Raw genomic sequence first — 12,811 nt, forward strand, 5'->3', positions numbered from 1 at the left:
AGGTCATTTTTTTAAATGTGTAAATAAAATAATATCAGGTACCATTCTTTATTTATCCACTCATTTATGAAATAATCATCTAGTATTTACTGTATGTCAGAAATTGTGGTAGGCTTCGGGCACACAAACACAAATGAGTCTTCTATCCCTTCAGAAAGCTCATGGTCTAGAGGAAGAAATGGATGTAAAGACAAATCATTGAAAAATAGCATGTATGTCATGATAAAGGAATCTATAAAGTTTTACAAAAACATAGATAGATAATAGAAGTTTAAGATATCTGTACTTTACCTATATTTTACTAAGCCTATTTTGTCCCATGACATATGTATTATTTCCTTCCTCTTCTAGATTAAGTAACTGAAGGGCTAGATAATGCAGGCAAATGATAGATCTGGCACTCAAAACTAAATATTCGAACTCAAAGTCTAGTTGCCCTCCCACCCAATATGTCAAGCTGCTTCACTTAGGATTAGGGGAAATTTGATTCAAGACTAGAAATCTAGGCACTAATTTAAAAAAAAAAGCATGTTTTGAAGAGAAATAACAAACTGTTCATGATGTAATTTAAATCAAAAATATCAGGAAGAACAGGATACAAAACACCTCAGAAAATGAAACCCCAGTATCATGAAAAATTATGACTATTTAATATTATTTCATAGCCCTCACCTGCCTGTAGACACTAATGAATTTGCACTAACAGTAAAAACCCTTATTTCCCCCCTGGCCATGCTTATTTTCCATTTTATATAGAACTTAGGCTTTTTATAAAGCATGTTCCAAATATATTTTGGAGTTCTGGAGGTGCAAGGTTCTTATATATGTTCACCAGCTAGGATGATCCCACTAGGCACTGAGGCTAGACCCCTGTGCCAGGCTCATCACAGATGTGCTCAAGCCATTTCTGGGCCCCAGGAAGGCTCTCTGTCATAATCTGCAAAGGAGTCTTAAGGAAGTGGTGTCTGGGCCCCAGTGTGTCAGAGTATAGTGAAGTTGCTTTTACAGTCTTTATTCACAGCATCCATCCCATACCCTCGTAGGGCTCAGATAGTGATCGAATAGGCAAGTCCACTGCACAGTGTGTGATGCATCATCCCTTCCTCCACCCCTAAGAGCTTTCTCACCAGATCAGGCTTATCATGGGCACTCCTTCAGGAGAGTTCCCTCCTGAAGGCTTCCCAATATTCCTCCAAATAAGGTTCTGGAGGACAGGTCTCTGAAGTTGCAGAAATAAACCCCAGCTACATCTGAATCACCCATGGATTCAAGTGTTCAGACTCTGCTTGTATTTCATTATGATTAGCATGGGGTGCCAGTATCATGAAGGCAGAGAGGGAGAGGTCCTCTTTATTATTTTCTATATTATGTACATTTAAAATATTAATTTTATAAACAGGAAAGATTTAAAGAAAAAACACAAAGAACATAGACTATTAGAACCAGCAATTTGAGAAGGTTATAGATTTTTGAAATAGGATGATTTGTCATCCCCTGGGGAGACTGAAATATGATCCTTCTAATGAACTGAATGACCTCTTTGTCTTAGGCTTCTATGAATCACCTGACTCTTTTCTTTCTTTGACTTGTATCTAACCCAGAGACAATAGGAGTCTACGAATTATTGAACATTGAAATTGCTGAAACACTGACATTAGGGCTTCTGTGAGTTTCAGATTGTAATGGCTTCTGTATAGATCTCATTTAACTGTGGTTGATAAAAAAAAAAGCAGTATTCACTTTAATCAAAGTTGTTTGTAATTTAGGAAAAGAATTATAAGCCAGGGTAGCTTGACACAGATGTAAATTCTCCTCACTGAGCTTAGCCAAACTCACATTTGCTTCAAGGCCTGCAGCTATACAATAGAGGTTTCTTTCAGAGTTATTTTAGTAAATTTCAATGAAAAATTGTCAAGTATAACAAAACATTCTTGGAAAGACAGGAGGAATCTGTGGCATTTCACTTGACACATTAAAAGAACTAATGAGCTTTGCTACTGATAGAGAATTTTTACATTCTTATTTGCTTCAAAGAATGATACTCAGTTCATAATTCTTAAACACTTACATCTTTTCCATTTTTGTTTTTCCTGCTTGGTGCCAGTGTTTTCTTGGCTAGTACTGGAATCTACTGAATAGTCTGGCTCTACATTTTATCCACATATTCTATGGATCTGGTGGTTCTGAATCCAAGTCACTTGAATAGTGATGGGGACCAAATGTTCCTGAAAATATAAATATTTTATATAACCAGATATTGCCAACAAATAGAAAAAAGAAAGGCTGATGTGGGCCAGAGCAGTACTCATAGGCTGTATTCCTGCCAAGTTAAATGTATGCATAGCCAGAAAGGACCAAAATCCTTTGGTAAGCAATACTCATAGATGAGGCGTAATATTTTAGTATCAACCATTTTTAACCATCCTGTTAGTAGTTTCTTTTAATTCTGGTAGCTCTTTTCCCATTTATATCAAATCAGAGACATCAATTTTCTCTGGTAAGGAGTATTACCCAGAGAAAAAAGTGAGGAAGCAATTCTCAGGTTTGAGTTTCAAAATGGGCCTTTTTTCCAGTTTGAAAGAAAAAATTTTGATTTCAAAAGGCTGAATTTTGAACATCAAAAGCTAAGATCCTGAAAGACTCAGTGCTTGAAACTTTTGCCATTAACACATTAGATTGGAAGGAATGCATGTGGATGTCACAGCTGCTTTCCTTGTTGGAGAGGAACTAAGGATCCTACAGACAGGGGAGAGAAGAGAATTGGAAGGCAAGACAGTTCAGTACCACCGAGTTTCTCTGAGAAAGGGTCCTGTGCTCTGACCCCCAAGTGGAGCTGAGGCCAGGGGTGAAGATCAGAGGTGTATGTGTGTTCCAAACCATATATAGATTTGGGTTTCTGACAACAGGCAGGATGTGTGCTTTGCTTTCTAATTGAAGGCAGGCCACGTGTCAAGCATCTAAAAATGGTGCAGCATCCACAATGGCATGGCAGCAGTAGAGTAGGGATGGATAGATGAAGCATCTAGGCAGATGGTCTGAGGGAGCCAACAGAGCCCCTTTGGGCTATTGTGAATAATGCAGCAATGAACATGGGAGTGTAGGTATCTCTTCCAGATAGTGATGTCATTTCATTAAGATATTTACCCAGAAGTAGAATTGCCAGATCATATGGTAGTTCCATTTTTAAGTTTTTGAGGAATCTCCATACTGTGTCCCATATGGCTTATACCAGTTTACATTTCCATCAGCAGTGTTCAAGAGTTCCTTTTTTCCCACATTCTCACCAATACTTGCTCTTGTCTTTTGGATGAAAGCCATCCTAACAGGTGTGAGGTAGTATCTCACTGTGGTCTTGATTTGCATTTCTTTGATGATTAGTGATGTTGAGCACCTTTTCATGTACCTGTTGGTAATTTGTATGTCTTCTCTGAAAAATGTTTATTTATTCAGGTCCTTTGCTCATTTTCAATTGGGTTATTTGTTCTTTTGCTATTAAGTTATGTAAATATTTATATATTTTGGAGATTAACCCCTTGTTGGATATATGGTTTAAAAATGTTTTCTCCCATTCTGTATGTTGCCTTTTAATTTTATTTATTTAGTTAGTTACTTATTTTATCTGTAAAAACTTTTTAGTTAAATGTATACTAACTTGTTTGTTTTGCTTTTTATTGCCTATGTTTTTGGTGTTATATCCAAAACATTGTTCCTGAGACCATTGTCAGAACATTTTTCCCTGTGTTTTCTTCTAGGAGTTTCATGGTTTCAGGTCTTATAGTTAAGTCTTTAATCAAGTTTGAGTTAATTGTTGTGTATGATGTAAGATAGAGGCCCAGTTTCATTCTTTGGTATGTGAATGTCCAGTTTTCCCAACACCACTTGTTGAAGAGATTATCCTTTCTTCATTGTGTGTTTTTAATGACCTATTCAAAGATCAGTTGACGGGTGGGTTTATTTCTGGGCTCTTGATTCTGTTCTATTGGTCTGTGTCTGTTTATATGCTAGTACAATACTGTCTTGATTACTATAGCTCTGTAATACAGTTTGAAATCAGGAGGTGTGATGCCTCCAGCTTTGCTCTTCTTTCTCAGGATTGCTTTGGCTATTCAGGGTCTTTTGTGGTTCCATACGAATTTTAGAATTGGTTTTTCTATTTCTGTGGAAAATTGCCAAATCGGAATTTTGGTAGGGATTGCACTGAATCTATAGATCACCTTAGGTCATTTTAACAATAGAATTTTAACAATATTAACAATATCAACAATACTGTTATTAACAACTTTAACAATATTGTTTTTTTACTTTATTTATTTTTAAAGAGAGAGAGAGCATACAAGCAGGGGAGAGGCGGGGTGGGGGGGGGGGAGAGGGAGGGAGAGAGAGAATCCCAAGCAGACTCCATGCTTTTAGCATGGAGCTCAATGTGGGGCTCGATCCCACATACTGTGAGATCATGACCTGAGCTGAAATCAAGAGTGGGACGCTTAACTGACTGAGCTACCCAGATGTCCCAATTTTAACCATATTATTAATCTAGCCCATGAACACAAGATATCTTGCCATTTGTTTTCATCTTCCTCAATTTCTTGCAATTTCTTGTTTTGTAGTTTTCAGTATACCAATCTTTCACTTCCTTGGTTAAATTTATTTCTAAATATTTTATTCTTTTAATGTAATTGTGAATGGGATTCCTTTCTTAATTTCTGTTTCTAATAGTTCATTGTTACTGTATAGAAACATAACTGATTTTTGTATATTAATTTTGAATCCTTTAACTTTGCTGAGTTCATTTGTTCTAAAATTTTTTGGTGATCTTTAGGGTTTTCTATATAAAAGATAAAGTCATCTGCAAAGAGAGACAGTTTTACTTCTTCCTTTCTGATTTGAATGCTTTTTATTTCTTCTCTCTCTCTCTTTTTTTTCTCCCTAAGTGCTCTGGCTAGGACAGTATTATGTTAAATAATGGGAATCCACCATCAGAGATGCCTGCTCTAGTGACTCTCATTGCTTTTTCATTTTGTTGATAGTTTCCTTTGCTGTTGAAATGCATCCCATCTATACCTAATTTGTTGAGAGTTTTTAATCATAAAATGACGTTGAATTTTGTCAAATGCTTTTACTGCACCTATTGAGATGTTCATTTAATTTTTATCCTTTGTTCTGTCGATGTGGTATATCACACTGATAGATTTATGTATAGTGAACCATCCATGGATCCCAGGAATAAGTCGCATTTGATCATGATGTATGATCCTTATTTATTTTATTTTAATTCTGGTACAGTTAACATACAGTATTATATTAGTTTCAGGTGTACAATGTAGTGATTCAATAATTCTATGTATTACTTATTGTTCATCAATATAAGTGTACTCTTAATCCTTGTCACTGACTTCACCCATTCCCCTCCTTGCCTTCCCTCTGACTACTATCATTTTGTTTTCTATAATTAAGAGTCTTTTTTGGGGGGGATGAGGTGCTTGGATGCCTCAGTCAGATATGCATCTGATTATTGACTTTGGCTTAGGTCATGATCTCACTGTTCATGGGTTTGAGCTCCATGTGGGGCTCTTCGCTGACAGTATGGAGCCTGCTTGGGCTCTCTCTCTGCCATTCCCTTCTCCCTCCCTCCCTCCCTCTCTCTCTCTCTCTCTCTCTCTCTCTCTCTCTCTCTCTCTCTGTCAAAAAAGAAGCTTTCAAAAAAAAGCGTCTATTTTTTGGTTTGTCTCTTTCTTTCCTTTGTTTTGTTTGTTAAATTCCACATATGAGTGAAATCACATGGTATTTGTCTTTCTCTGACGGACTCATTTCACTTAGTATTATACTTTCCAGATCCATCCATGTTGTTGCGAATGGTGAGATTTCATTCTTTTTTATGCCTGAATAATATTCCTTTATATCTATCTGTCTATCTATCTATCTATCTATCCATTTATCTATCTATATATCTCACATCTTCTTTGTCCATTCATTAATGAACATTTGAGCTACTTCCATAATTTGGCTATTGTAAATAATGCTACAGTAAACATAAGGATGCATATATCCTTTTGAATTAGTGTTTTCATATTCTTTGGATAAACACCGATTAGTGTGATAACTAGATCATATGGTAGTTCTATTTTTAATTTTTTTTGAAGAATTCCATGTTGTTTTCCACATGATGTATGAGCCTTTTAATGTGCTATTGAGTTTGGTTTGCTAATATTTTGTTGAGGATTTTTGCATCTATGCGTATCAAGGATATTGGCCAGTAATTTTCTTTTCCTGTATTGTCCTTGTCTGACTTTGGTATCAGAGTAATGCGTGTCTCATAAAATGAGTTTGGAAGTATTCTTTCCTCTTTAATTTTTCAGAATTGTTCCAGAAATATTGGTATTAATTCTTTAAATGGTAGAATTCACCATGAAGCCATTGGGTCCTTGGCTTTTTGTTGTAGTTGGGAAGTTTTTGATTGATTCAATGTATTTATTCATTATTGCTATGCTCATATTTTTTCTTCATGATTCAGTCTTTATAGGTTTTATGTTTCTAGGAATTTATCCATTTCTTCTAGGTTATCTAATTTGTTGGTGTATATTTGTCATAGTAGTCTTATATGATCATTTGTACTTCTGTAGTATCAGTTAAAATGTCTCTTTTTATTTCTAATTTTATTTATTTGAGTCTTCTCTATTTTTTTAATTAGTGTAGCTAAAGATTTGTCAGTTTTGTTTACCTGTTTTCAAAAAAAAATAGCTCTTAGTTTGACTGATCTCTTTTATTGCCTTTCCTTGAGAACTTTCTTTTTACTTAATGTAGGTTTTTATTGCTATAAACATCCCTTTTAGAACTGGTTTTGTTGCATCACCTAAGTGTTGTGATGCAGGAGTATATTGTTTAATCTCTAAATTTTCCACCTGCTGATTTATGTTTTTATACCATTGTGGTTGGAAACGGTGCTTGATATGATTTCAATATTCTTACATTTGTTAAGATTTGTTTTGTGACCTAACGTGATTTATCCTGGAATGTTCTATAAGTGCTTGAGAAGAATGCATATTCTCCTGCTTTTCGATAGAATGTTGTGTGTGTGTGTGTGTGTGTGTGTGTGTGCGTGTGTGTATAGTCTAATTGTTTTAATGTGTATTTCAAGTCCAATACTTTGTTATTGATTTTTTGTCTGATTTACTCATTGTAGAAAGTGGGGTATTCAAGTCCCCAAATATTATTCTATTGCTGTTTTTTCTTTGTTTAGATCTAATATGTTTAGGTGCCCTGATGTTGGGTGCATAAATATTTAAAATTATTATATCCTCTTAATGAATTGATCCCTTTATCATTATATAATGGCCTTCTTTGTCTCTTGTTGCTATTTTTGACTTAAAGTCTATTGTGTCTGATATAAATATAGCTACCCCTGTTCTTATTTGGTTTCTATTTGCATGGAATATCTTTGTCCATCCCTTCTCTTTCAGCCTGCTTGTTTCCTTAAAGCTGAAGTGAGTCACTTATAGTCGGGTCTTGTTTTTTTAATCTATTCTGCAACTCTTTATCTTTTGATTGAATAATCTAATCTGTCTACATTTAAAGTAAATATCGATAGGAAAGGAAATACTGATAGGAAAAATGACATCTTATTAATTGTTTCCTGGCTATTTAATAGCTCCTCTTTTCCTTTCTTGTGTTCTTCCTTTGTGACTTGATGATTTTCTAGAGTGGCGTGCTTTGGCTCCCTTCTCTGTCTCTTTTGTGGACCCACTGTAGGTTTTGCTGCATGGTTACCATAAGGCTTATATGATACATCTCATAGTTATAACAGTCTCTTTTAATCTGTTAACAGCTTAACACTTATCTCATACAAAAACTCCACCCTTTTACTCCCCTCTGTTTTGTCTTTGATGCCATAATTTTTATCTTTTTATATTGTGTATCTGTTAACCAATTCTTATAGCTATAATTATTTTTTTAATATTTTTGTCCTTTAACTTTTATACTAAAGTTCAGTGGTTAACACATCAGCATACTACAGTATTAGAGTATTCTGAATTTAAGTATGTAATTGCCTTACCAACATGCTTTATATTTACTTGTTTTTATGTTACTAATTAGCATCTTCTCATTTCAGTTTGAAGAACTCCTTTTGGCATTTTTTTTTTGTAATGCAGGTCTAGTGGTGGTAAACTCTGTCAGGTTTTGTTTGTCTGGAAAAGTCTTTATCTCTGCTTCATTTCTGAAGGACAGCTCTGCTAGTGAAAGTATTATGGGTTGGATTTTTTTTTTCTTTCAGCAATTTGAATATATCATCTCACTCTCTCCTGGCCTGCACAATTTCTGTTGAGAAATTAAAGGGTTCACTGGGCATCTCTGGCCCAGTCCTGACCCAGCTGGATCCCATCTACCCACCTTTCCAGCTGATTCTGTGCAGAATTCATCAGAGCCAGAGTTGAATGTCACCCTGGTCTTTTCCAAGAGCACTTCAACTCCTTGGCTCTGAATCTCCCTGCCCCCAACCTGTACCTGCTCTTTCTCTGAGGGGATGCTGCTAGCTTGCTTTGTACTACCCACACTCCAGAATCAGCAGTCTTGAAACCTCTTTCATCTGGTACTCAAGCCAGGCCTCCTCCAGAGGAGACCCAGGATGATCACCTAAGGCCAGGTGGGGAAGCAGGGGCACCTACTTGGGGGAATCCTATGTGGACTTGATGGCTTTCAGGAATAAGATTATCATGAATGTGGAAAGAGGATTACAGCGCACCTAAGGAAGACATAAACAATGATACATTATGAAGATGCAGAGCTCTAAAACAGAAAAGAGAAGAACTGGGTCTGGTTCTGTAAAGGTAATATTAATCACACGAATTTATGAGAATTTATTATTTATGGCTGATTACCACATGTACTAACATTTATGTATGTAGGTAACTTGTGACCAGTTAATTTTATTGTTCTATTGGGTTGCACCATTACACAAATAATAATGGTAATAATAAGTTTTTATTTGCTGAGCTCCTTCTAAATGCCAAGCACCATGATAATCACTTTATATAAATTATTTTCTTTAGTTTCATACTCTGTGTTTCTAGTCTTCAGTTGCTCATTGAATATGGTCACTATTTTTTTTTTTAATTTTAAGAGATGTGAACTACATTTTGTAAAATATTGGCTGGTTCCTAAAGCCCTGGAGGTCCTGAGGACAGACTAATTTTATTCATGGTTGGCATTTATCAGAAATTTGCTGTTCAATTTATATTGGTCATACCAACAAAAAAAAATAGTTCTGTTTGTGTGGGAATTCCTCCAAATTCTTCTTAGCTTCTAGGAGAAAACAGTGAGAGGACAAGTTTAATGAGAGCTGGTTCATAAGCATTTCCTCTTCTCTCCTCCCCCATGCCTATTCCTTCCCCTCCCCTCTTCTCCCCTTCTCTCTGTCTCCTCTCTCTCTACTAAGTCTGGCAATGCCCATTAAAATAGTTGTACGTGTAGTGTGGGGACATTTGGGAAGGGGGGCATCTATAAACACAAGCAGAAAGGTATCGTGCTTCCTCACATTATTCTGAGAAAGGACAGAAATTACCAATTTTAAGCTTTACTATATTCTAGGAGGGCACATGTTCCTCTGTGGGCATCCAGCCATGGTGCACTGGAAATCTAAGATTGAATTTAGTTGAGCCTCACTGGTTCTGTTAACGAAAAGAATCATACAAAAGGTCTCTGGGACATGCTGTTTTCTTCATGGGTCAGGAATTGGTTCTACTGTGTATGTGATGGGTTGAACATTGGACAGAATCCCGTGGAAGTTTTGTGATCCAGAGGATTGTGTTTCAAAATGCAATTTCTGTTCACTGAACTTTATGAAAAAGAAAGACACTGCAAAATGATGGTATGAAAGCTAGAAATTCATGGGCATGAGCACTGCTCTAATGGCACATTAAAGCTTGATGGAGCTTTCAAGAAAATGTAAAGATGTGAACAGAGTTTACATTCAAGAGAAAAAGACATTTGGGGCACCTGGGTGCCTCAGTCAGTTGAGCATCTGACTTCAGCTCAGGTCATGACCTCACAGTTTGTGAGTTCAAGCCCCACATTGGGCTCTCTGCTGTCAACACAGAGCCCACTTAAGATCCTCTGTCTACTTCTGTCTTTGCCTCTCCCCTCTTCTCTCTCTCTCTCTCTCTCAAAAATAAATAAATATCAAAAAAAGAAAAAAAAACCACTTGAGAATAAAATATACAATATTTTATAGACCATTTATAGTGATTTGATGTCAATTCATTTTGGTGAAGAGTTACAATAAGCAAATCCTCTTTATCATGTTCTAAGAGGTAGAATCCTAGTTTTAGGAATAACTGGTTAACAGCTCCTCTCTTCAGCTTTCCTTCTATCTCTCGTCATTCGAAGGACAGTGGGCATAGTAGAAATATTCAGGGTAAGAGAGTTGGATTGTAGTTTATACTCTGTCACACATAGGAGATGTGCCATGAGTCTTAGTCTTCCTATTTATAAAATCGAATAGTTGGATTATATATTCTCAAAGGTTTCTTTTACCTCCAAAATGTGGTTCAAAGTGCCCTTATAATGACATGCAGCTTTGTTCTCACTTTTTAAAGCTATAATGAGTGAACTATTCTGGCAGAATTTTGTCGAAAGGAGATGTTGCCTTTTTCAAAGATGTGGTTTTGATCACTTGTTTGAGGACCAGCCCATTGCTGGCCCATTATGTTGATGTCAAATGGAAGACTGAGGCCACATTAAGTCTAATTTGTTGTTGAAAGAAAGTAAGTTCAAAGCTATGTCCCCAAATAGTCAAATTCTGTTTGTAATATCTTGCAAAAGCCACTCAGATAAATGAAATTTATATTTTGAAGAATACTGGGTTATTTTGCATAACCTTTGATTTCACACATTTCTCTTTCATAATGTGTCAGTAGATTTTGTATTGATATAAAAATTTAGTTCTATCATTTTTTTTTCTAAGTTTGAAGTGAATGTAGCTTTCCAGGTTTCTTTATTTTGTCAAGATAAAGTGAAATAAATCTTTGAGTACTAACTTTCCTTTTTCAGTTAACACATCATTTCTACTTAACACTTCCTTTTCCCAGGGCCGTGCTTGTACCAATCCCTCACCAGATGATTTCTTGAAAGGATTCCTGGCTCCAGGGCTATAGTGATACCTCCCAGGCCTCTAGGGGAGCAGGATGCATCTGGGCATTCTTGGTTTGCCCTCTTTTCACTCACCTAAGCTCTTATCAATTCCTTTCTTTCCTTCTTTCATACATCTCAAATGGACCATACACTTGTCTTCATCTATACTCCCTCCACCCTCATCCCAGCCTTCATCATCTCTCACCTGGACAATAGCCTCCAGATTTGTCTCTCTGCTTCCAAGCTTTTTTTTTTTTTTTTTTTTTTTTTTATAGTAGGCTTCATGCCTTGAACTCAGGACCCTGAGATTAAGAGTCACATGCTCTACTGACTGAGCCAGGCTGGTGCCCTCTGCTTCCAAGCTTATGCCCCCTGGCCCAGTCTCCACATAGCAGCTCTATTGGTCATGCAGGTTGAGTTATACCACTAAACTTTCTCCCATCCTTTGGAGTCTTTCTTTTTCATACAAATAAAATTTCAACTCCCAAGACTATGACTGTGGTAAACACTGTGATGTCCTGCCCAGATTCCTCTTCAAAGAAAGATTTGTTGCCCTCGTTACTAGAAATGCTGTTGTTAGATGCCTTCAACTGTCAGACCTTCAGGAATGGCTTCAGCTTCCTGAAGGTGCATTGCCCAGGGTCCTGTCCTTCCTCAAGTGGTCCATAGCTGATGACAGGTCCATGCAGGGGTAAAAAGGCTTGGCTGTCTTGGCCCAGCTCTGGATTACCCTGTGGGACTATTCTGACTCCACATGGAGTTAGTTGCAACTGTCCTTTGGCCTTACTTTTAGCCCCCTTCTTGCTCTGCTCCATCTTGCTTACTTTCTTCCCCTCTTCTGCTGGTGTTGATCTAAAGGAAACTCTTTAATAAATATCTGGAAGCTAAATTCCACCTCAGAACCCAAATTGCAACAAAGGCCTATAATGCCCTGTATTATCTGGTCCTTGCCTACTTGTCCAACTTTATCTTGTGCCACTGGTACCCTGGCACATTGCTCGCCAGTCTACTTTCAATTCTTGGATTGTTCATTCCTACTCAGGATCTTTGTACCTGATGTTTTCTCTTTAGGGAAGCTCTTCTTCCAACAATGTCTAATTCTTGCTTATCTGTTCTCACCTTAAATGTCACCCCCTCTGAGAAGCCTTCCCTAGCCCTGCCCCCCACTATCGTCACTAAACTAATAATATAAATTAGATTGTTTCTCCTGTTTTTTTTTAGTCCATAGAATTATTTACAATTTGTCTTTATATATTCACTTGTTTCTACCACTGTATATACCCACTGTTTATACCCACTGTATCCCCAGCATTTAACTTAATTCTTGGCCCCTAATAGATGTTTCATAAATAATGACTGAATGAATGAATGGACTAGAAGATGCTTAAGGGAAAGCCTCAATATCTCTAGCCCTTTGGTCACTTGTCAAGATCACTATTCACGGAGCTAGACTCTCCTAAAGACTGGGTAGGGAGGGCTACCCCAGGGCAGGACCAACACCATCATAGCCAGTTGCCTGGCTGAATGTTTTGATACAGGTAAGTAGTTTCTGCATCTAGTGGGGATCCATCCAGGTTCCTGGCCAACTGCTCCCACACTTGGCTCCTCTTATAGCCCTGTCTCTCTAACTTCCTTTCTTCTAAAGAAGTTTGCTCCACTTTTCTATGATCCCTTTATGGTTTATATT

This window comes from Acinonyx jubatus, chromosome A1 (genome assembly GCF_027475565.1).
Source record: "Acinonyx jubatus isolate Ajub_Pintada_27869175 chromosome A1, VMU_Ajub_asm_v1.0, whole genome shotgun sequence".
NCBI lineage: Eukaryota > Metazoa > Chordata > Mammalia > Carnivora > Felidae > Acinonyx > Acinonyx jubatus.